At 37.7% G+C, this 27135-nt stretch overlaps 1 long non-coding RNA gene across 1 annotated transcript in view; it reads right to left on the reverse strand.

Moving 5' to 3' along the window:
• The window catches only part of LOC113899188, a 71885-nt gene extending 46744 nt beyond the window's left edge, over positions 1-25141 (reverse strand). The window contains exons 1-2 of the long non-coding RNA XR_003512860.1: positions 25067-25141; positions 24013-24036 (exon numbers count right to left, since the gene is read on the reverse strand). This is a non-coding gene — a long non-coding RNA (uncharacterized LOC113899188). The remainder of the gene's footprint in view (positions 1-24012; positions 24037-25066) is intronic.
• Between the last annotated feature and the right edge of the window lie 1994 nt (positions 25142-27135).

The raw sequence follows: 27135 nt of genomic DNA on the forward strand, positions 1-27135 counted from the left end.
CTGGCAAAACGATGAAGCTATCTTTCTCTACTTCACCTGAAGCTCCATCTCTGAGATTTGATTTGGCACTGGTGCAGAGAGGCCGCGCTTTCAGCATCAATCAGTTCAGTTCAGGTCAGTCGCTCAGTTGTGTCCGACTCTGCGACCCCATGAACCACAGCACACCAGGCCTCCCTGTCCATCACCGACTCCCAGAGTTAACCCAAACTCATGTCCATTGAGTCAGTGATGCCATCCAACCCTCTCATCCTTTGTCTCCCCTTCTCCTCCCACCTTCAATCTTTCCCAGCATCATGGTCTTTCAAATGAGTCAGTTCTTTGCATCAGGTGGCCAAAGTATTGGATATCAAGTATTGGCCAAAGTATCAGCATCAATGGTAAGTACTCAGGGAGCTCTCTGATGACCCAGATGGGTGGGGTGGGGGTGGATGTGAGGGAGGAAGGTCCAAGAGGGAAGGGCTATATGTATACAGACTGATTCACTTCAGGGGACAGCAGAGACTAATGCAACATTGTGAAGCAATTATATTTCAATTAAAAAAAAACCACTAGTTATTGTTACAATGATAATACTAGTTATTATCCTGTGGACATCTCTAACGTGTGGCTTAGGTGCTCATCCTCAGCACTTCCTATGCACACACATGCCTCCTATCACCTGTCCAATTCTTTCCTAACTGAGTGTTTATTTGTCCTTTTCAGTAGACAGCAAATTTCTTAAAGGCTTATATTCTTCTCTTGAGAATCCCCTGGACAGCAAGGAGATCAAAACAGTCAATCCTAAAGGAAATCATCCTGAATATTCATTGGAAGGACTAATGTTGAAGCTGAAACTCCAATACTTTGGCCACCTGATGTGAAGAACTGACTCAATGGAAAAGACCCTGATGCTGGGAATGATTGAAGGCAGGTGGAGAAGGGGACAACAGAGGATCAGATGGTTGGATGGCATCACTGACTCAATGGACATGAGTTTAAGCAAGCCCTGGCAGATGGTGAAGAACAGGGAAGCCTGGTATATTGCAGTTCATGGGGCTGCAAAGAGTTGTACATGACTTAGCAACCACACAACAACAAATACTCTTCCTTATATTTCCAGTGCTGAATATTTGCTATTGTACACAACAGATTTTAGTTTTATGAGGGGGGATTGGACATCTCAGCACAAAGATGAATACAGACTCATTCATAACTTATAAATGGGAATATATTTATAGCACACATTATTTTTTTAAATACAACTTAAAATCTGACTTTCTGAAGGACAGAGACTATTTTTACACAGACTCAAAATTAAAAAGAAGAAGAAGAAGAATGATGTACAGTAAAGTTGAGTTAAATGGTCCAGACAGTTAAAGAAAAGAAGATGAGAATAAAATCTTCTGTGGACCTAGTAAGATCTTAATAAGGAAATGTAGGATGTCAACAGCAACCTGTCTCCCCTGGATGAGCTGACAGGGCTTGTCTCAAGAGGCCATGATGACCCTGAATGCCGGCAGATTCTGAGAAAAGCTAATCATTTCCCTGACCGATACCAAGCCCTCACCCCAAGGCCTCAACACATGTTAAGGCAGGCAATCACATTTGCTTCTTCCATATTTAATACAGAGCAGAGGGTCCTGATAGGGAACACTGATAAGGGATGATAATTGCTCTGGCTGAGGTAGGGTCCAGGCTAATTTACTTAAAAGCTCCTTGGTGAGGTGAACATAATTAATCTTCGCTGTTCTCAAAGTAAAGGGTTATTTTCTTTCAAAGAGATGTGTCCCCCACTCCCCCAACCCGGTGTTCTAAAAAAGAATGACAAAACAAATTAATCATTTTCCATTAGTCCCCACACAGCACTTGGATGTTGAAAGCACATGTGAACAGTTAATCCTCCTATATGGATGAGTTTCTGGTGACAGGCAGATCAGATCTAAATAGAAATCAGGCAAAGTATTTTATTTTTATCATTATGGCTTTGCAACTTAATTCTTTGAATTATAAAAGTAACTGAGATCAACTCTGCCTATACTTCTAAAGTTTGCTTTCATAATTAATCCTTTTCTGAACACTTCGAAATACTCTTTTGGATCTTGTACAAAGCATTTCCCTGGCCAACTGCTGCCAAAGCAGACAGAAGCAAAGAGTATATAGAATATTTTTAACTATCGAAAATTCAACAGAACTCCCTCTTAAGCAGACCCACCTGCCCGGCCACACTTAAAGTACCAATAATTTGAAGTGACAGCAATACATTTTGGCAGACAGCTCACCTAAACCAGTAATGTTAAAGGTGAATTCTAAGTATGTTTGAGATGTTCTGTGAAGGTATGGCCTGAATGGCTGAACAGAAGAAGGGCAAGAGAGGAGGACAGTATATGTGAACAAAAGTATACATTTTTAAACAAATTCTTCTAGTTGCTGAATTTTCAAACCTGAGCTGACTAAGATGGACCACAAAAGCCAGGGGGCATAAAATAGCTGATAATATTATTTGACGAGCAAATTTATCTGACATTTGCCACAAACAATTGTTTTCCTGAAACTTCAATTGCTAGAAAGTTTTTTTTTTTTTTTTTCTTTTTTCCCAATGAAAGCCATGCATTCATTCAACTGGCCAACAATGAAGCTTTGTGGCCTGGTGGTTAGTATGAAAAGGAGTTGGTCCTGCCAAAACAATTTGAAATTTTGAACTTGGGCTCCTTCCCCTCACTTCTTTTTTAACAGGCTCAACTAAAATGAACGAGTTCTGCAACCTTTACTAGACACATTAAAAAAACAAGACAAAACAAAACAAAAAAACAGCAAAAAAAAAAAAAAAAAAAAAATCCAGGAAACAAAGTAGGCAAAACCACATGACTTTGGACATTTAAAGTAAGTTGTAAAAACTTAGGAAACATGCAATAATCTGGAAATTAGGCAGGACTTCACAACATTTATTTATATAGGAATTTGAAAGAATATCCAGTCTTCCCTTTATCTGATAGTGTTTACTAAGTATTGGGCTGGCCAAAAAGTTTGTTTGGGTTTTCCATAAGGTGTTGAAGAAAACGCCAAATAGATTTTTGGCTAGCCCAACTATGTACAACTCGAACTATAACAGACTTCACTACGCCAGACTTCATTCTGCTAACGCTGACTAGATTTAGTTCAAGAATATGCTTTTGGTTCCTGAATGAAAATAAATGAGAGCAATAGAGAGAAAATATTTATGATTTTTCATTCACTGCCTTTTTCCATTAAATCGGAAATTTTTAAGTAGAGGGATTATACCTTATTTACTATTCTTTAAATCTACATAGTAGCTACACAGTGACTATTTATTGAATTTGGTGTTGCAATTGCTTCTCAGACATCCAGTAACCACATATATGCAACGATACTTTTAAACGTTGCTAGTGTGAAGGACTAGATAATTTATATTTGATTTGGGAATGATTCCATATCCTGTCAAGTGTATATGGGTGTGTCAGGAGTTCTGGAACACACTCTTCTTACAATTAGGAAGTTGTAACAGTAACATCAATTACATGAGATGGAACCCCTGCTTTGGGAGAGAGGAGTCTTAGCCAGTGGGCCACCAGGGAAGCCCCTGGAGCTCTACTTAAAGATGAAGGAACAAAAAAAAAGATGTAGGGTCTCTCCCTCTTAAACTTACAGGGGTCCACTGCTTTGAAGGAATGTTCTGGAGATGCAAACAAGATGTCTATTGATAGTGAAACTGGGTGTATTAAATTTAAGGTAATATCGCTTGAAGTCAGCTGCAATTTGCACACTGTGGGAACCACAGGAGATTCACTTTTAACAAAAACAAACAAGCAAACAGAAAACAAAGAAACAGGAAGATGGGAATACAGAACGGCAGCTTGTTCCCAGATCCCGGAACACAACAAGGTACTTGAGCTTAATCTTTAGCTTATTAGTAATAATTAGTCATCACCAAGTACAATTCAGACCCCATGGGTGAAGTTTTTAAAAAAAGTTTAACTACTTGATAAATAATTTAGAGAACCAAAACAGTAAAAAATGTTATAGAAACTTCAGTAAGATGTTAAGCATGTTACATGTTCTCTTGATTTTGAAGGTATGAATGCAATGGACTACTGAATAAATGTCATTCATGGTTCTGAAAGATACCCATCTTGTAAATACTGATTCCAAATTTCAAATATGCTTCTAATGAGTTCTATTTTACCATTACTTCTGGTTTGTTCTCTTACACTTTCTTCCTCAAAACACAATACTTCTGAAAATATAAGTTTCTAATTTTTAGAAGGTTGATAATGCAGTCTTTACTAGATAACTGTAGACATTTTCATTTTTTAGATTTATAAGCATCAGTCAGAATGATCAACCCAACAATGATTTTCATTTCTATATTATCTTTTCCTTCTCATCACATTTTTATACAACCTGCTTTCAGTATCTGCCCATTTATGAGCCACAGGAAGTAAATTATGTTGCACAAACATAACTAAAGACGAAAGTGTACTGTCATACATTCTTTCAGCAAATGTTCCTGTTACAAAATACTGCATGATGAAGTCCATCGTGTCGAATAACTAACTGGATTAAGAGTGCCCTGTTTCCTTTTTGTCCTTAGAAACTATAGTGTTCATGCATTGATTCCTAAGTTTGCAAAACAAAATCATATAGGATATTATCATTTGAAGACTCATAATCTGACTTTTGTTTATAGAGTCAATTTCACCATCATTAGGATCTAGAATGCTGCTGTCTGTCCCTTTAATCTTCTGATTCATCTAATAGCTGTGAAATATCTTCCTCTGTCAGCTTCTTCATTTGCTCTTTTTGGAGGAAATAAGAAATTCTGAATTCTCTATCTGCATCCAATAAAATGATAATAACCATAAGGAAAAAGACTATAAAACTTCTTCTTGAAAGATAACACAGTATTTTGATGGAAGGTACTTCTCTAGGACATTGCTACAGATCTTATGATGGCTTTTGTCCCAGCATAGCTTTTCAAGAATGTTTGTATAGCAAACAGACTTGGAAAATGAGACAGTGTCTTCCTCTTAGGCAAAGGTTGGGTAGAATTTCTTTTTTTTCAGTCACTAATTTATGTGAAACTCTTTGTGACCCCATGGACTGCAGCCTGCTAGGCTCCTCTGTCCATGGGATTCTCTAGGCGAGAATGCTGGAGTCAGTTGCTCCTTCCTTCTCCAAGAATTTCTTGTAGCTCCTTTTATAAGACTGGGGTGACATAAGCTCAGGGTTCCTCAGCTATAACACAAATTCACTGCATGAGCAAGCCCACTGGACCCGTCTGAGGGACTGGAGATGCAAAGGGAATTGATTCAAACATGCAGCTCATGGGCCAGCTGTGCTGTAATCAGGTCCTTAGTCTCGTGTCTACTTTCAGCATCCATGAAAGTGCAGCTGGCTAAGGTGGTAACTGGTGAGAAGGGTAAGATTCTCAGACTCTTCAATTCATGATATACTTTTGACAACAAAATAAGAAAACTGAATCGTCATGCAATAGTGCCAGTTTAGGTCACTTATTGCAACATCCTTCTACATGATCATATTATTCCTCCATTTTCATATGATTTTGGTCTCTTCTAGCAGAGTGGGGAACAACTGAAAAGTAACAATAAAATAATTTCTAGGATGATGAGAAAGGAAAATGTTTCAAGAAAATAAGATCATCAAGATTCATTATGTATCTTAAATTTATATGCATGTGTGCTCAGTCATTCAGTCGTGTCTGACTCTTTGTGACCCCGTGGACTGTAGCCCACCAGGCTCCTCTGTCTATGGAACTTCCTAGGCAAAAATGCTGCAGTGGGTCGCTATGCCCTCCTTCAAGGAGTCAAACCCGAATCTCCTGTGTCTCCTGCATTGTGGGCAGATTCGTTACTGCTGAGCCACTGGGGAAGCTTTCTTAGCTTTATAATAGGCTCCAACCGACTCATATGGTATTTGCAAGAAAGAATGAAGTTTTTCTATTTAAAAATAAGGAAAATTTCTCTTTGTGCTTTGTAAGATATTTTAAAAGAAAAAACTCAGTTCTTACCAAAAGAAATCAATAGACCAAGATTGGATCCAACTGACCCTAACAGTATTATCAAAGATTAATCTACCCTTGGCAAATTCTTTGCCTTTTACCATCACCTCTCAGAATCCTCTTCATTCCTTTAGTGCCAAATTTCTCCTTCCTGAGATGGGAGCCTTTGTAAACTGCTTATGTGGAGTCTGATATGAAGTCTGGTAGTTCACGAAGTACTTGTCCTATGCTGCCTTATAAGATAAACCATGGTTTATACTCAGTCCTTTATGTGGGTTAGCTGATGGTCATTTATCGAATGGAAAAATGAATGAAAGAAATGAGTGAATGGCCAAATGAGTGTGACGTTATAGAGCAGGGACTAACCTAAAGGTAGGAAAGAGGAGAAATAAGAAGAAAGATGAGGGAGGAAGGTAATTTACATATTTTAGTCAATAAGCCGAAAGCAAACTGACAATTTGCTCAACATACTGATTTACAAAACAACATATTTGCTTTTAAACTCTTTATATAGTTTCCAAACATACTGTTTTGCAAATTGGCTGATTTATTAACATTTACTAAAATTAGAGAATTAATCATTTGGTAAACTCATGACTGGGCAAATGTGTCCCTGAAGTTAGGCCCAAGAAAGTTATACTTTAGTAAGAAGCTAAAAGTAAGCACTTTATATCCTTGGAAAATTAACAAAAAATAATGTTTGAGAAAGAACCTCACAACTATTGTTTTAGTAGATTGGAAATAATATGTGGTAGGCAAAGAACTGGATGAAGCACAAGCTGGAATCAAGATTTCTGGGAGAAATATTAATAACCTCAGATATGCAGATGACACCACCTTAATGGCAGAAAGTCAAGAGAAATTAAAGAGCCTCTTTGATGAAGGTGAAAGAGGAGAGTGAAAAAGCTGGCTTAAAAGTCAACTAAGTTTTAAGATCATGGCATCCAGTCCCATCACTTCATGGCAAATAGAAGGGCAAACAATGGAAACAGTGACAAATTTTATTTTCTTGGGCTCCAGAATCACTGTGGATGGTAACTGCAGCCATGAAATTAAAAGATGTTTGCTCTTTGGAAGAAAAGCTATGACCAACCTAGACAGTGTATTAAAAAGCAGAGACATTACTTTGCCTACAAAGGTCCGTCTAGTCAAAGCTATGTTTTTTCCAGTAGTCATGTATGGATGTGAGAGCCAGACAATACAAAAGGCTGACTGCCAAAGAATTGATGCCTTTGAACTGTGGTGTTGGAGAAGACTCTTGAGAATCCCTCTGACACCAAGGAAATCAAACCAGTCCATCTTAAAGGAAATCAACCCTGAATATACATTGAAAGGACTGATGCTGAAGCTGAAGTTCCAATGTTTTGGCCACCTAATGCAAAGAGTTGACTCATTGGTAAAGATCCTGATGCTGGGAAAGATTGAAAGCAGAAGGGACGACAGGTGAGATGGTTGGATGGCATTATCGACTCTATGGACATGAGTTTGAGCAAGCTCCAGGAAATGGTGAAGGACAGGGAAGCCAGGAGTGCTCAGTCCATGAGGTTGTAAAGAGTGAGCGACTGAACAACAACAAGGCACAGAACACATGATGGTGTGGGTAGAAAAGACATGAAATTAACTCAGTGGAAATTAACAGGACTACATCCAACAGATGTGAAGGCAGAAGAAGACCAGACCTAAAGAGCACGTGGCAGATGGCTCAGGTCAGTAATTCTCACCCATGACTGCCCACTGGAATCATCCGAGGAACTTTAAAAACTACTGGGTCCTATCCCAGGCCAACAGAATCTGGAGGCAGGAATGAGTTGAACTAAAATTATTAAATAAGAACTATAAATCTAAATTTCCCAGATGCTAAACTTGAAATAATTACACTGAATTTTGGAAGTAAAATGTATATAACGTACAGTACCAAGACACACAGCCTATGTGACAAAACTAGGGCTAGAATGCAAATGTCTCAATTAATGAGCCAAGTATTTCTAGCCTGTACACTGCTCCTGTGACTGGTAAAGGTAGTGCACACATACAGGAGGAATCATTGTTTTAAATTAGACAAGGACTCTCCTATCCTTTACCTCATCTGATCGTCTCAGCAAATCTGTGACACAATAGGGTAAGTATTGGGCCCACTTCATGGATCATAGAAATCGGGATAAGAGGGGTTCTGTGAGTTGTCCATGTGAAAGCGCCAGGACTCACAAACAGGTCCTTTAACTCGCAGGGCACCAAATCGTAATCATTCTCTGAGAAATCTGGAGATCACTCTTTCAGTCAACTCCTTCATATCTGGGAACAAATACACTCTTCTTCAAGGAAAAACTAATGCCTAATGTGATAGGGTATTACAAAGTAAAACAAGTTCTGAATCAGAAGTGATAGGGAAAGACAAAAACAGTTTAAATTCTCTAAAAGGATATAAAGGAAGTACTTCATGGAATCCAGGTGTTTTAAGTCAGTGAGTCCACCGTGAATGTGTTTTTAACTATCTGGTTAACGTCTGATGACAATGAAACAAACAAGTCAAGGATGTGTGTTATGGACCTCTGCTATGGATTTAGGCAGACAGCGAGGTGTTCAGAGAGAAAAACATTGAAGAAGCTCCAGAAAATCACTGATGGAACACCAACTACGCAAAATAATTAAGAACAGAGCCTAAAGAGAATAATGAGGGAAGGGCTATTTTGATGGTTTTACTGTTTGATGTTCAAATATAATGCATTTGGGGCAATGAGAGGATAAAATCATTCACTAATGTTAAATAATTAACACAAGACTACTTTGGATATTTATATTAATGGTGCTAATAGTGACAGTTTATACTCTCTCCAGCCTTTCATCTGAGATCAAAGTTTGTTAAAAGCCCTAAACAAACTTTACAAACAGTTGAGTAAGTGGAATTAGAGTATAAAATAAAAACCATGGACGGAGGCATTTAATATCACTGAGCAAGCTCAAGACAGAACTAGTAATGCAACCTGGGGTATGCCGACTCTCTTCTTCAACATTCACAAGGCAGAAAACTAGATCAAAGCTGGTTTATTAGACCCCCACTTACCATCAGGTTGAGGGCATATTTTGACAATTTTAAATATGGTTCAAGAATGTCAGTGTTGTATTTGTGACTCTCTACTTCTTGACACGCTCAAGGTAAATACAGGATCTGGTCATTAATTCTCTTCCTCTTCACTTTGTATCATTCACTAGATATTTACTTAAAAAGCATTCCTCACTCATGTCATTACTCTCAATAGTCACAAGTGGAGTATATGGAATGGAAAGAACATGGAGCCACTAATCAGGACGCTTGAATTCTATATAGCCCTAGTTTTGCCACACTTGGCTATTCATAAACTCCTATGGCCTCAGACTTATTTATTGGTGAAGTGGTTTTGATGAGGGTCTCTAAGCATCCTTTCACTTGCAATAGTCCCTAAAATATGAGATCCAGGGCAGCAGGGACCTAATCTGCTATACGCCCCAGGACACAACTGAATGGCATGGATTCAACAGGCATCTATAAAATACACTTACATGATTCAGTTCAGTTGAGTCACTCAGTCATGTCCGACTCTTTGTGACCCCATGAACCCCAGCATGCCAGGCCTCCCTGTCCATCACTAACTCCCGGAGTCCACCCAAACCCATGTCCATCGAGTCGGTGATGCCATCCAACTATCTCATCCTCTGTCGTCCCCTTCTCCTCCGGCCCCCAATCTTTCCCAGCATCAGGATCTTTTCAAATGAGTCAGCTCTTCGCATCAGGTGGCCAAAGTATTGGAGTTTCAGTTTCAACATCAGTCCTTCCAATGAACACCCAGGACTGATCTCCTTTAAGATGGACTGGCTGGATCTCCTTGCAGTCCAAGGGACTCTCAAGAGTCTTCTCCAACACCACAGTTCAAAAGCATCGATTCTTCGGCGCTCAGCTGTCTTTATAGTCCAACTCTCATATCCATACATGACTACTGGAAAAACCATAGCCTTGACTAGATAGACCTTTGTTGACAAAGTAATGTCTCTGCTTTTGAATATGCTATCTAGGTTGGTCATAACTTTCTTTCCAAGGAGTAAGCGTCTTTTAATTTCATGGCTGCAATCACTATCTGCAGTGATTTTGGAGCCCCCCAAAATAAAGTCAGCCACTGTTTCCCCATCTATTTGCCATGAAGTGATGGGACCAGATTCCATGATCTTCGTTTTCTGAATGTTGAGCTTTAAGCCAACTTTTTCACTCTCCTCTTTCACGTTCGTCAAGAGGCTTTTTTGTTCCTCTTCACTTTCTGCTGTAAGGGTGGTGTCATCTGCGTATCTGAGGTTACTGATATTTCTCCAAGCAATCTTGATTCCAGTTTGTGCTTCCTCCAGCCCAGTATTTCTCATGATATATTCTTCATATGAGTTAAACAAGCAGGGTGACAATATACAGCCTTGATGTACTCCTTTTCCTATTTGGAACCAGTCTGTTGTTCCATGTCGAGTTCTAATGGTTGCTTCCTGACCTGCATACAGATTTCCCAAGAGGCAGGAAGTAAATTGTTTGAAAGCAACTTTTTATAGGGTAGAAATTTGTGAAGATTAATTTTTAATTCCTCCTAGATTAGACTTCCCTTGTAGCTTAGTCAGTAAAGAGTCTGAATGCAATGCAGGAGATCTGGGTTCAATCCCTGGGTCAGGAAGATCCCCTGGAGAATGAAATGGCAACCCACTCCAGTATTCTTGCCTGGGAAATCCCATGGACAGAGGCAACCCACTCCAGTATTCTTGCCTGGGAAATCCCATGGACAGAGGAGCTTGGCAGGCTACAGTCCATGGGGTCGCAGGAGTCAGACACAACTGAGCAACTAAGCACAACAGCACAGACTAGACTAGGTAAAAGACTTTAAAATATCACCTAATGCAACACAAGCAATAAAAGAGAGAGAGAAAGAAAGAAATGAAGAGGGGTTAAACAACTTGCCCAGAGTTATGTGCCTGATTATCAGGGAGGAAATGACCAGAACCCACCGTCTTTGACTCTAAATCAGATACTGATTTGCTGTATCCCTTTCTATCATTTTAAACTAGGCATATAACAACTTTCAGCTGAAATCTGTACGCAATTGGTTAAAATCAGATATACAAAATGAAAAATGCCCAAATCAGCTTTCCATGTAAAGGTCACATACACAAAAATGTATGTGACAGACACTACTCCCACCAACTATATATTAAGGGTATAATACCTATATTTCATTTTATAGTTAGGATAGATCTTAAAAAATGTAATACATTATTATTCTGAGATTTCACCCATATATGCTCTCTTAAAGAGAATAGAAGGCATTTCATATATGCATTACGTTTTTCAGAAAGATGGTTCAGAAAGTGTTTGATAGTATACACTTATAGTATCTTCACAATACAAAGCAAGAGCTTTCACCCAGAGAATGCACTGTTACTGGCAGTGTTTCGAACAGGACTATAAAACACATTTCCAAGCAAGCAGCTGGGCATCCTGACTACTTCTCAGCACCAACTATGAAGCTGTCAGTCTGACCTCTATAAACATTGAGCAATTCAATAATCCTAAATTCATCTGCTGGTGAAGCTGCATTCATTATGTAATTTCTCAGTGATACTTTTCCTATGTCACTGCATTTATGAAAAGTTTGACAGGGCTATGAGAAACCATTTCTGCAGACTGAAGGAAGTCTTAGACTTTTAAATTGGTCATCACCTTTTGCCACAAGGTTTGCAACTCTGTATAAAACAGCCCACTTGTTTCAGCAGCACTTTCTTCATTTGAACATAAGCACAGTCATGTTTTTGAAATTTAACCCTTTGATGCTGACCCCATTATTGGAAAACATACACATTTTAATACTAATGCAGAATACAGGCTCTGTGTTTGGGGACAAGGTGGCGAAAGGAGAATGTCTAGATTGTTTCAACCAAGATCCCTCATGAGAGATTCATGAGGATATTTCCGTTTGCCCTCGATGCGAATATACAGAAGGTAGACGAACATTAGAGCAGTGGGAAACTTGGCAGAACGGGCTAGGACAGGGTTTGTGCAAAACCTTTTTCCGGTTTCAGTTTGAATGGGTTCCCAGGAAGTGTCAAGTTCGAACAAATCCAAAATTTTACAATGTAGCTCGGCCAAAACTGCTGAGATTCACCTGATTCTGGGTCAAAACCGTACAGAGCACACTGCGTTTTATTTGGGGTAAAGCCAATTTGACTGAACCTTTCAGGCAACTTCAATGACAGGCTTATAGCCTTGGCAAAACCAAAAATTGAACCTAGCTTGATCTTTGGTTCTGAAACAGCAAGTTCTGGCTTTATAAAGAGATAAAGGCAAGTCCTACTCAGCTTCAAGATTCTGACAAATACTTAGAAGAGGCATTGCAGATAATTAACCATTATTTGGCCACATTTACATACTCAAGTCAGTTATTTCCTGAGCTAAACCGGGACACACTACATTAACTCTATTGGGTCCATATACTCCTAAGTGCCTGAAAGCTGAATCTGGTGTCCTAACAGAGAATAATGGTTCTTCTTCAACAACTTATGTGCATGTAGAGCAGCTTGAAGCACAGTTAGTGCTGGACCCATAGTGCGAAGGCTTCCCAGGTGGCGCTAGTGGTAAAGAATGCGTCTGCCAATGCAGGAGACATAAGAGATGAGGTTCCATCCCTGGTTGGGATATCCCCTGGAACAGGAAATGGCAAAACTCTCCAGAATTCTGGCTTACAGTGTTTGGGGTCTCAAAGAGTCAGACACGACTGAGTGAGCACACACACACCATAGTGTGAAGGAAAGAAAATTGAAAGTAAATTCCCAACAACAGTAGACCAGTGAAGTCAGAGTACACAGCATCACTTAGTCATTTCCAGAGACATGCTGGCAAAGTCTTGTACTCATGGCCATCAAGATCTTGAAGATCAACTGGTGTGCATAGTTCAAGTCTGGTATCACTAAAACCGGCTGAATGAATCCTTTGGAGATGTGCATAAGGCTCTAATAGATTTTTATAAGTAGAAATAATATTTCTAAGAGATTTCCTGTGTCTTGCATTTTTTTCTCAGATAGGCAAATTTGTGCATGTTTTTCTCCATAGAAGCTACAGGTTAGGATGTATCCTATAAACCATGCTATCTCTGTGTAAATATATCCTAAAACTATAGGAAACTTACACTGTTTTAAGTAACTTTGATATAAGAAGTTGATTCAACACTGATAATTGCAATTACACAATTACACATTTGCTCTAAGTCAGTGCTTTTCAGTGTTTGATGATATCCTCCCTAGATAATTATTTAAACTGTGTATAACCCTTATTTGTACCTACTTCCATACATACGTTTTTAAGCTGTCAAAATGTTCATAAGTTTAGGAAGTCGTAAAGGATGAAAATTCTGGAATGTAGTAAATACTGTCATTTTCAAATAAAACTTTTATATTACTCATATTAACTTGTCCAGTGAACTTTATTTTTATTTTAAAAAAACATTTATTTATTTGGCTGTGCTGGGTCTTAGATGAGGCATGTGGGATCTAGTGGCCTAACAAGAGGTTGAACCTGGGCCCCTACACCGGGAGTGCTGAAGAGTCTTAATCACTGGACCAGCAGAGCAGTTCCTCCAGTGACCTTCAAATCTCATTAATTTCTTACCACCACTTATCCATTTACAAAATAACTAAATAGCATCCTCTTTAAAAGACAGATTTTATATGATTTCTTTTCACTTTGATTTCAACTCTGTTTTTCCTCACAGATTTTTATCCTAATATACAATACCTTTATCCTTCCAGGACTTTTGGTTATCCTACACACTTCATCCTTCTCTGTAACAGTAATGCATATATACAGAGAGAACTGATTTTTAAAACTCTCTGTGACCAAAATGCTCAGTGTTACACATTATTATGGATTCAATTATCATACATTTGACATTATGTATATTAAAATTTCTTAGAAAAAATTAAATGTGAAATGTTAAAAACCCTAGGGCTTCCAAATGTATATCTCTTACTGGGATGGATATAACTCCTCCTTCTCCTGTACTCGATTAGCCGATGTATCTAAGGGTAAATGCTAATTTTGTTTTCGGTAAAACAAGGTTTCATTTCTATTTGTTTTTTGTTCCTATAGGTTTACTCACAGAGAAATCTTGTTCACATAAAAGAGTATGTGAGAATGAAAGCAGTTGTGTTATAACAATGTCACTCAATTTCTTGAAAGCCTTCCTAGTTTTATGGCAAAGATTACATAGCGATCTGTCATCAAAAACTAATTTTAATGATCTACCATCTCGATTAGGTCTTCTTTCAATGTGTTGAAAGCAAAGAATTAGAAACCACTTGACTTGCCAAAGAATTGTAATGTAGCTATTAGAGTCATTTACTTTCTGTTTCTGGAAAGTATATCTAAAAGGCTTTATTTACCAAGACTAGTCAAATCACTACAACTGTTCTTTTTTTACATAGAGATATTTCATTGAACTTAACATATGCAAAAAATAAAAATTTGTTAATTTCAATACCGTTCTGTCAGTACAACATTCTAATATATTCATTTTATCTTGGTATTAAATATATTTGCATTCAAGCCTTACAGCTGCAGACTGGCAAAGCCAGTTCTCACTGTCAAACCAATCAGCCAATTCAGCCTTACCTTCTGGCAGAAAAAAAATTTGACTTCATTTTTCAATTCTGCATATTGTGTTAATGTGTCCTTGTGACAACCATCCCACTTTTCAATCATAATTCTAAGATAGATAGACAGATAAGGAATGGAGCCAGGCCAGAGTCTGTCACCTGGATGAAATAAGACACTGGCTTTCAACGATTTCTTTTCAACACTTCTTAGCTTTGTTTTCTGGAGTTATACATTCTCTGATTATAGCAGGGTGGTGGAAAAGGTGAGGTCATTAAATAAAACTATCTTTACTCCGCCCCAACATCAATCAACGATACATGTCAATTTCAGAACAACTCATTCTCAACAGCCCATATATCTAATACCACTCTTTGTTCTTATCAAAAATGTATGCATGACCAAGAAGGACAAGTGAAGGAAGAAATGGCAATCCACTCCAGTATTCTTGCCTGGAAAAGCCCATAGATGGAGGAGCCTGGTAGGCTACAGTCCATGGGGTTGCAAAGAGTCAGATGGAGGAGCCTGGTAGGCTACAGTCCATGGGTTGCAAAGAGTCAGACATGACTGAGCGACTTCACTTCAAGAAGGACAAGAAGCTTTACTTTAGTAACTTGATTAAAGGAGGACATGAAGGCACCCAAATCATAAATTGTCCCTTCTCTGGCACCCTAAAGAGCCTGGGGCATTTGCCATCAAGGGAGGAGGAAGCCTTTCTTTGGTGAAGTGGGAGAAGGTGGGTTATGAAAGGTAAGAGGGCCTCCTCAAGCAGAGCTATTTTAAGAGTGCAGGTAGAAGCTGAGGATACAACTGCTTCTCTTAAACATTCTTGTGTCTTGTGTCTGACTACCCCTTCAAACATCTTTGTGTACTCCTGGGAGTGAGCCGCTGGAAGACCATGTTCTACCTCACCAGCTGTCTTTGAAATTACTGTCGAGGACAGCGTTAATCATTTTGCTATAAAAAGAAAAGGACTGCTAACATGTTTCTGTTTTCTTTGCTTTTTGGTGAAATGTCATAGATACAAATGAGTACATAAAACTTATACATAAAGGAAAATGACAATTTTTGTGGCTTTAATTAGTATTTCTTTGATTACGAATGAAGCTGAATATATTCTTACATGATTCTTTTTCAACTGAAATGCTTGCTCATGCCTTTTACCCTTTTTCTTTAAATCTGAGTTGTTTATTCTTTTCTAATTGCTTTGTTGAGCAATAAGATTTGTATACAAATTGATTTGGACATACACTGCTTGTCAGTTATATCTTCTGCTACAAATAAATTCTAAGCGTGGACTGCTTTTAATTCTTTTTATGTTGTCTTTCTGATTTATGGAAGTTCTTAATTTTGATGTGGTCACATCAGTCATTTCCTTTCTCATCTCTATTTTCAGCACCTCCCTCCTCCTAGAAATCTTCCAAAGTCCTAAGATCATGAAGATAGTAAACTATACTGTGTTTTAAAGTTTTACAGTTTCATCATTCACATTTAGGCTTTCAGCCACTTTTGCATCTGAGATAGGGGTTCAATTTCATTTGTTTCATATCATCTATTAAAAAGTCCACTCTTATTCCCCTGATAGTGATGAACAGTGTGTCAGACATCAAGTTTCTATGTACAAAACTTGTTTTTGGATTCTCTGTATGATAACATTGACCTATTTATATATTCTTGTGTCAAGACTATACTATCATAATTTCAGTAACTTTAATAAGGTCTTATATAAATATATTCATTGCAAGAACTGATGCTGAAGCTAAAACTCCAATACTTTGGCTACCTGATGCAAAGAACTGACTCATTTGAAAAGACTCAGAAGGGGATGACAGAGGATGAGATGGTTGGATGGCATTATCAACTCAATGGACATGAGTTTGAGTCAGCTCTGGGAGTTGGTGATGGACAGGGAGGCCTGGTGTGCTGCAGTCCACGGGGTCGCAAAGAGTCAGACATGACTGAGCAATTGGACTAAACTGTGAAAGTGAAAGGGGAGAGTAAAAAAGTTGGCTTAAAGCTCAACATTCAGAAAACGAAGATCATGGCATCCGGTCCCACCACTTCATGGGAAATAGATGGGGAAACAGTGGAAAAAGTGTCAGACTTTATTTTTCTGGGCTCCCAAATCACTGCAGATGGTGACTGCAGCCATGAAATTAAAAGACGCTTACTCCTTGGAAGGAAAGTTATGACCAACCTAGATAGCATATTCAAAAGCAGAGACATTACTTTGCCAACAAAGGTTCGTCCAGTCAAGGCTATGGTTTTTCCAATATTAAACCAACTCAAGTCCTGGAATAAACTCAATTGATAAATTGGTAATTTGTCAGTGTTTTATGATTAATTATCCTTTTCATACATTCCAAGATTTATTCTGCTAATATTTTATATATAACATTTTTGTATCCATGCTAATTTGTGAATAGTTTCTTAATTTCCATATTTATGCATTCTGTCTGATTTTAACTCAAAGGTTATACACATTCCTACTGAGTTGAGCATGTTTCTTTTCTACTATAATTTATTTTTTGACCTTTGAGTTGTTTGGAATTTTACTTTGAAATTTCCAAAAGTTGATGGCTTATTTGGTTCTTTATGAATCTTAAAACTAGTTATAATTATGTCACTAAATTCTGCTGCACAGAAATGATATGTGCAAATTCTAGTTTTCACTAAAGGCAAGCTACACACATGCTTTCCCTTTCTTTTGTCTAGTTACAACACAAATCTAAGGACTGGAGCTGAACCAGGCATCTTAGATCAGGAGGGTAATGGAATATACTGAAGATGGCAGAGCAAAACAGCAAAAGAAGCCGGAGTTTCTGACATCCTACCTGCCATGGACGCGGTATATTTGGACTGTTACACAAGAGCGAAACTAATTTCTCTCTTACTTTTACCCATAATTATTTTTGGATTTCTCTTAACTGACGTCATGATAACTAACTAATACAAAAGTATGAGAATCTAAATTATCATGGCATTTATGGAAATGAAATAAAGACAGATTTGAGGGGTGATATGAAAAACAGACTTTATATATCCAAGTTTGCTTCCCCCTTCCCTTTCATTTCCCAAAAGTGAGTCTTAACTGTATTGCCTGTACCTCTTCTTTGCCCTCAACCTCCCACTTACTAAGTGTGCTAGTTCCTTTCTAGAAATAAGGGTACTCACTTTAACTCTGCCTTTCTGGCACCACACTGTCCCAATTCCTGATTTTCCAAGCACATCCCTAAAGCTCTACGATCTCCACACACACTTCCCTTTCCCTACTTGCAGCCTGTCACTACTGCACTCCAGCTGTGCACACGTTCACCAGGTACAATCCCCGATTAAAAGCCATTAACACTCCCTATAGGTTTAATAGCTGTGTTACCTACTCTCACCTCCAGACCTTGTAATGCCAATGACAGAGAATGAACAGCAATCACAGTAATTCTTTCCAAAGGAGTAGCCCAGAATCGTTCCCAACAGAAAGTTTCAATATTCAGTACTATGCCCATCAGTAGGAACTGGCACTCAGGTAGAAATCCGCTTGTATGCCTGATCAGTTCAGTCACTTAGCTGTGTCTGACTCTTTGCGACTCCATGGACTGCAGCACGCCAGGCTTCCCTATCTATCACCAACTCCCAGAGCTTACTCAAACTCATGTCCATCAAGTTGTTGACGCCATCCAACCATCTCATCCTCTGTAGGCCCCTTCTCCTCCCACCCTCAATCTTTTCCAGCAACAGGGTCTTTTCAAATGAGTCAGTTCTTCATATCAGGTGGCCAAAGTATTGGAGTTTCAGCTTCAGCATCAGTCCTTACAATGAATATTCAGGGCTGATTTCCTTTAGGATGGACTGGTTGGATCTCCTTGCTGTCCAAGGGACTCTCAAGAGTCTTCTCCAACACATTGCACTTCTCCAACTTCTTGAATACAGTTCAAAAGCATCAATTCTTCGGTACTCAGCTTTCTTGATAGTCCAACTCTCACATCCATACATGACTAGTGGAAAAACCATAGCTTTGACTAGACAGACCTTCGTTGGCAAAGTAATGTCTCTGTTTTTTAATATGCTGTCTAGGTTGGTCATAACTTTTCTTCCTAGGAGCAAGCGTCTTTTAATTTCATGGCTGCAGTCACCAACTGCAGTGATTTTGGAGCCTCCCCAAATAAAGTCTCTCACTGTTTCCCCATCTGTTTCGATGGGACCAGATGCCATGATCTTCATTTATTAAATGTTGAGTTTTAAGCCAGTTTTTTTCACTCTTCTCTTTCACTTTCATCAAGAGGCTCTTTAGTTTTTTCGCTCTCTGCCATAAGGGTGGTGTCATCTGCATATCTGAGGTTACTGATTTTTCTCCTGGCAATCTTGATTCCAGCTCATGCTTCATTCAGCCTGGCATTTCTCATGATGTACCCTGCATATAAATTAAATAAGCAGGGTGACAATATACAGCCTTGATGTACTCATTTCCTGACTTGGAACCAGTCTGTTATTCCATGTCCAGTTCTAACTGTTGCTTCTTGACCTCCATACAGACTTCTCAGGAGGCAGGTCAGGTGGTCTGATATTTCCATCTCTTTAAGAATTTTCCACAGTTTGTTGTGTTCCACACAGTCAAAGGTTTTGGCATAGTCAATAAACCAGAAGTAGATATTTTTCTGGAACTCTCTTGCTTTTTCGCTGATCCAATGGATGTTGGCAATTTGATCTCTGGTTCCTCTGCCTTTTCTAAATCCAGCTTGAACATCTGGAAGTTTATGGTTCAGGTACTGTTGAAGCCTGGCTTCGAGAATTTTGAGCATTACTTTGCTAGTGTGTGAGATGAGTGCAATTGTGCAGTAGTTTGAACATTCTTTGGGATTGCCTTTCTTTGGGATTGGAATGAAAACTGACCTTTTCTAGTCCTGTGGCCACTGCTGAGTGTTTCAAATTTGCTGGCATATTGAGTGCAGCATTTTAACTGCATCATCTTTGAGGATTTGAAATATCCTGTATGCCTGATATCAAATCTAAACTCCTTGGTTTGTATTTCAAAACTCTAAAATGTCTATCATTGTCTTAAAGTTTTATAGCTAATGAGTCTATAAGAAAAAAAAAAAAAACTGAAAGCTTTGAAATGGAACAAAAAGTTACTGCTTATCTTCAATGAAAAACTAGTTTTTGCCTAGCCAATCCTTCTGGGTTTTTGATTCAATGGGATCTCTATATAAGTCATTGTCTGATATATTTATAATTTGCTATGCAAAGGATTATTGTACACAGACATGAAATAAATTTTATCTGCAGGGGGGTTCAATTGATTTCCTTCCTCCACCATGGAAGAAGCCAGTTTTGCTTCTATTTTAAATTCACTGCAGTACTCTAGTGCTCTTTGAATGTTCCTTTATGTGAGTAACATCTAGCTCATTCTCTCATTTTTTAAACTCATTTGTCATGAGTTCATTTTATATTTCTATGAGAGTCATGATTTCATGATTTTGCCTTTAAATTTTTTTTAAATATCTCTCTAACAAACTCTTGTTTTCATTATTGCCTTTAAACTTTGATTTCATCCCCAGTATACAATGTCTTCTCTGGCTTTGTTCCTGACACCACTGATTCTTCCCATTTTAGGGATGAATCTAATCTCCACCATGACCTCAATCTACAAAAGCTATGCTTTTCCATGAAGAACCTAGACTGCAATGATGTCAATTTATTTTACAATTATAGTTTCTTTGTAATGCCTTCTACAAAATGCACTGTTTCACTGACATGTTGTAGACACTGCATATTTATCTTACATCATTAATTTATATGTAAGTAACTTCTGTGCTTAATTAGAGTGCAAGTTCCTTGAGAGAACTGATCACAATTCATTTTCCTTTTCTCCTCGTCACTTTCTACGTAATACCCGTAGTGCCCAAGAAATATCCACTAGTGAGTCCCATCCATGGCTCAAGGCTCTCAACCACGATTTCTTTCAGGTTAATCACTTAACTTTATTTAGGTAACCAACCAACTATGCTTTGGCTGAAGGTGGTTCCTTCCTAGAAAAACTCATGCTAAACTTTAATGAAGATCATTGGAGCTTCGTGAAACACCAAATAAAGTGTGATACTAATCAGAAAGTCTAGAGAAAAAATAATAAATTGATATGCTTCTAGGTACTTTTCCCCCTAAATTATCAGGACTGTCTATACCTATATTCTTAAGAACAGTCCATGTGAGGGTTATACACACTCAGTTCAGCATTCATTCTCTGATTCTGCAAATGCTTATTAATTTTCAACTGTATGTTAGAAAGTTTTTGCAGGCCTTGGCAATTCAATTGTAAATAAAATGTAATTTGTAATCCAAGACACTTACTTGCTAGTGAAGAAGGAAGAGGGAGGGATAAGAAAAGAGGAGGGAAATAGAAACAACTGTGACCTAAGCATATAGATAATTGGTGACAAGCCAAATTAAGTTGCTCTTATTTTCAGGAATTATATATACTGAACCTTTAAAATTAATTTAATATAAGTACAATAATGGGATAATGAAATTTCAAATTTTGCAGATCTGTATCACCAGAATACACATCGTACATTCAATGTCTTACATACCCTAATACCAACTAAACCAAATGAGAGACCACCAGCATTTTTCTAGGTTTAACTGCTGAGTTGTGAGAGAATAATAAATGGCCTTGAGACTGCTGCCAGCATATTTGATTTTATGAACTATAAAATATTTTACCAGTTGAATAGTCTACCAAGTATATTAAATCTGCTCCTTATAATGCTATAGGAAGTCAAAGGATTTCATAACATTTGAGCATTAACATTATTACTGAGCATTTTCATTTTTATTGTTTTACTTATGATAATTATTTCAAATCAAAACCATCTTGAGAAAACTGCCACTGTTTAAATAAAAAAAAAAAAAAAAAACCTAGTTCATTTAACCAGTTTTATTTTTCTCATGATGACTTTTTATTCTTACCTTTATTCCTAGAGGAACCCTTAGAATAAAGCATTTTAAGATTTTATACCATAGCACTCTGTTAGTAAAGAGATTATGGAAATAAAAAAGACCAGCAAATACTAATAAATTTTACAGGCTTTATGTTGTATGTTGACATATTGGTATAATTAAAATGATTCAAAAAGAAACAAAAAGCAATCATATAATGATAACCTAACAGTTGTTTGGTCCTAAATATTTTCACATATATTTTTCTCTAAATTCTCCCAACAATCTGATAAAACAAGTTTAATTATATTCATTTTTACAGATGAAGGAATCAAGAAACAAGTGGTTCACTAAACATGTAAGTGGCATTTCCTATGCTACACTCAGGTCCTCAAACTTTTTGCTTTTGTTCATACTTTTATAAAGAACATTTGATTTATAAGCCAAATCCTATTGGCAAGATACTTTCGAAGGGTAAGCAAAATATATGTAGAGGAACACTAAACATTTTATTCACTTACAGTGCAATCATACTAAAACTGAGAAAATCAAGTGTACTTTCCAAATGGCCCAGTTAAAAGTAAGGAATAGATTATTTACTCACTACAGTCTAGACACTGTCTATCAAAATCACTTGCTTACATAGGACTAAAATGTGCTCTATTAGCATCTTTCCTTTCCTCATACAAATTAAATATTTTATTCTTTATTAGGAGAAGGCACTGGCAACCCACTCCAGTACTCTTGCCTGGAAAATCCCATGGACGGAGGAGCCTGGTGGGCTGCAGTCCATGGGGTAGCTAAGAGTCGGACAGGTCTGAGCGACTTCACTTTCAGTTTTCACTTTCATGCATTGGAGAAGAAAATGGCAACCCACTCCAGTGTTCTTGCCTGGAGAATCCCAGGGATGGAGGAGCCTGGTGGGCTGCCATCTATGGGGTCGCACAGAGTCGGACACGACTGATGTGACTTAGCAGCAGCAGCATTCTTTGTTAACCTTATTTTTTAAAAGCTTATGTTTTGCCTTCTCATCAAAAACATTTAAAAAATGACTAGTTCCAAGTCATTCAATATTTTGTGTTTTCAAAGTTTTTAACACAAAATATACATTTCCAAGTATTTACATCACATTCTCTGTATAGCTTTAAATATCTCCCTCTGTATATATTTACTTTTGAACATATGATACTTTATGGCTGAACAATATTTCATCGTAGATGGTACCATAATTTACCATTCTTTCAATTCGTGTGGCTTTATCATGCAAATGTTTATTTATAAAACCATGTTTTTTTAAAAAAATTGCAGCATCGAGTGGTATCACAGCCCTAGTTCTTCTCCAACAAGTCACCATGATGAGATTCGCTTGCTTCTGTTCTTTTTTCAGACACCTAATCACCATATGTTATCATGAAAGTACACATGTCATTTTATATCTTATATTTGCTTCCATTTAACATTCTATAGGGAGAAGGCAATGGTACCCCACTCCAGTACTCTTGCCTGGAAAATCCCATGGACAGAGGAGCCTGGTAGGCTGCAGTCCATGGGGTCGCGAAGAGTCGGACACGACTGAGCGACTTCCCTTTCACTTTTCACTTTCCTGCATTGGAGAAGGAAATGGCAACCCACTCCACTGTTCTTGCCTGGAGAATCCCAGGAATGGCAGAGCCTGGTGGGCTGCTGTCCATGGGGTCGCACAGAGTTGGACATGACTGAAGTGACTTAGTAGCAGCAGCAGCAACATTCTATAATAAGCCTTTTCCATAATCATTGTGTCATGATGGGCAGAATTTCACACTTTATCTAACCATTACTTTATTGCTAAACAATAAGTTTTCTCCTCTTTTTTCTTTTTAAAAATACGTAAATCATTTTCCAATAAATGTTGCAAGCATATAACCTTTACATATGTGCCCTTAAAAAAACGATTTACTAACACCAGATTCCTGCAAGTAAAATTAAAAAAAAAAAAAAAAGGCTAACCAGCTTTTATCATTATTTGAATATGGACAAAAATATTGATTGTCCACACTTCAAAAGTTCAAAGGATAAAATGGCATCCTAATTTCAGTATCTTATCAACTAGTCCTTTTAGTGATTGGGAAATATAGAAACAAATAAACATAATTACATTTAAGCTAATTGTGTTTTCCATAAATTAGTATATATTGGCACCATTTGTCTTAAGACGCAGTGACCACTTAGACATATTTTTCTTTTTCTTAATGCTTTTTTCATTTTAAAAGTCTGTATCTACATACCTTTCAGGTATAGTTTAGCTTATTGCTCCCTTTGAATCTTAGATGAAGTTTTAGAAATGCTTTCTGGAACTGCTTCCTTTGGGGAGTACTCTGAAATCCACCATAGGATCCAGCAGTAATTCTGATAGAAGGAGAAAGAAAATGACCCAACTTACCGTTTCTAAGGCATTTACACGGTCCTGCAAATAAAGCATAATATATAATTATAAAAACAAAGCCATTAAAATATCATTTCAAGTTTAGTTTTTAGATTTTTCCATTTATCTTCTATTAACATTTTTAACATGTAAAAGATGAAAACTCCTACTCAGGATAATCTCTTTAAGAGAAAAATAGTCATGAAACAATTACTTTTCTCATCTTGACTAGCGTTAGGACTACAAGGTTTAATTTAACCGTAAACACCATAAATTCAGGCTTAGTTACGAAGTGAAATAGAGTTTAAGACTTCTGCATTGGTAAAATTATGTCTATTTAATAAAATATAGCTATTTGATAGATCTGAACATATGAGCCACAACCAGACAATAGCAGTGCTATAACAAAAGGAATTTAGCACATACACTTGCTCTCGGTTAGGTATACAGCACAAAGTGCGCTGTCACAGGAAATCAAGTTCAGACATGAGAGTGACATCACCAACTACAATTAATAAGTACACGGTTAACTGAAACAAGGCAAGGAAAATAAGAATGATAGGTTACATGCAGGCAGTCCTGAACCCAGGTGGGTCTTCGTTACTTATAGTATCTTAGAAGGATTCATAGACATATTGGTTTTTAAAAAGGGTCATTGATAATATTGCTTTAAAAGCTAAATGATTAAGAATGGTTTCATTCTCAGTCCAACAGCTGTGCTCTCAACTGTTCCCAGAGCTAAACAGCTATACACAAAAAGTTTTTTTTTTTTTTTTAAAGTTGAATTTGAAAGGAGAGTCTGAAAATTCAAAGAATTGTAAAGCCATCATTTTTATGAGGAGGAAGGCCGTTTTTCTCTTCTTTCATTTTAAGCAATTGAAGAAGATAATATAAAATCTGGATCTCTCTCTTGTTTAATTAAATTAATCATTTGTGCTAGAGGGTAAGGAGGGAAAATGGTGCAGACAGCCACTGAGCTCAGATCTCTGAGACCCTGCAGACACTGACAGGGACCCACGAGCCTTAGAAGCTTAACCTCGCCCTCCCCTCCCCCAGATTCTCCCAGCCTCACCTAACACAGAGGCCTTGCCTTTGAGGATTTCTGTAACCCAGCCTTCAACATTCAGACTGGGAAACTAGGTTGGACATTTCTGCCCCTTTAAACATCTGGCTGTGTGGGCACAAGTTAAATGAATATATTAATACTATGCAAAAGCAGCCCAAAGCAGACTGTTTTTAGCAGTATAATCTGTTTAATTGCATTTTGTTGGCATAGTTGAGAGAACCTCACCGTCGCCCCCATAATTTTCATAAAATAATGGTTATTTTATTGGTGACTTGGGTACTGTCACATTTGAGTAGCTCGTAATAAATGCATATAGTGCCTCTAGGGGGCTTTGATCTGTTGTTACCAGGCATCTTATTCACAGTACATCTGGGACAAAACCATTCAGCAAAGCTTTATCATCCTTTGCAGATTGAACAGAACCTCATTAGACAGTCTTTGGGTAGTGCTGCGTTTATATGAACCATCTTGGAAGGCTGAAAATATTTACAGCCACTATTTGGGCCTTAAGTTGTCCCCATACCATGTATTTATGGGGCTCATGTTACTTAGAATTAGCATATTTTAAAAGCACACATACAGCTGGTTTGCAATCAGTGATTTCATATGATGCCAAAATGGTACAACTGAACTAAATTCTGTTTTAATTCATAGCTCAGTGTTCAGGAAAGATAAAACTCATATGATTTATGTATTAGTACCTTCATTTTATTTAAATATTTGTTATAGGATTTTAAAAGGAATGTGTACTGTCACGGACTACGTGTTTGTGTCTTCAAAGTTCACATGCTGAAAACCCCAGTCCCTAAAGTGATGGCCTCTGGATACATGGCCTTTGGGAGGTAACCAGGTCAGGAGGAGACAGCCCTCAGGACATTAGTGCCCTTCTAAGAAGAGACACAAGAATGCGGGCTTCCCTTTCTGCTCTCTGCCACACTAAGGCATAATGGGAACATGGCCATCTACAAGCCAGGAAAAGGTCCTTCACCAAGCACCGAAACTGCCAGTGCCCTGATCTTAGAACTGCCAGCCTCTGCAACTGTGAGAAATAAATGCTTGCTGCTTCAGACACCCAGGCTACAGTCATTTCGTACAGCAGTCTAAGCTGACATATGCCTAGTCTGTAAGGCTAAAACACAAATGGTGGGGAGACAAAAAAAATCTCAAATTCATTAAAATATAAAGATCAATAAATCATCTATTTTAATGCAATTTAGTTACATCTGTTTGTCTATAACCTACTCCATTCCAAAATGGTACTGAAATAGCTTTCAAAGAAAGAATATATATTGAAAAAAATGAGAAAATTAGAGAAACAGGAAATGCAGTTCATTAACCTGAATTTAAATAATTTAATCTGCCAATCAACAACAGCTAATAGGATATCGGTCATTGTTGGCAATTAGTGAGCTTCCTCTAAATTGCAGTTCTGGGCTTTAATTATAGGCTATATATAAAAAAAAGAAACTACTCCTAATCTTTATGAACTTACTACCTTGCTTTTAAAATTTAAGAAATATATTTTGAAATTTAAATGGCTGAAGTTGACTTCTTTTTTGACCGCCAATATTAGTTACTATAATTCTACATATAAAAGAATTAGCCTATTGCAAACCCCTGTTCTGAAACAAAATATCTGCATATTTCTCATGTTCTTATCATTAGAATAGAGGTAATTTAAGCCAGAGTATGAAGAAATACTAGTATATGTCCTGGAACGAATATGCAATTATACCAAAATTGATTTATATTCTCCCTATCCTCTCTCACTCTCACTAGAACTGGACTTGTAGTGTTCTATTGTTGCTGTTTAATCTCCAGTTTTCATTTCAACAAATCTTATCTTAAAGCTCAGTCCACAGGTTCAATACTCTGCCTTCTCTCCCACCACCCACACACTCTCAAGTTTAGATCCTGAAAAGAATTGCTTAAGATACTGAAAGGGATGGTACGGGGAGGGAGGTGGGAGGGGGGTTCAGGTTTGGGAACACGTGTACACCCGTGGCGGATTCATGTTGATGTATGGCAAAACCAATACAATATTGTAAAGTAATTAGCCTTCAATTAAATAAATT

This window comes from Bos indicus x Bos taurus, chromosome 10 (genome assembly GCF_003369695.1).
Source record: "Bos indicus x Bos taurus breed Angus x Brahman F1 hybrid chromosome 10, Bos_hybrid_MaternalHap_v2.0, whole genome shotgun sequence".
NCBI lineage: Eukaryota > Metazoa > Chordata > Mammalia > Artiodactyla > Bovidae > Bos > Bos indicus x Bos taurus.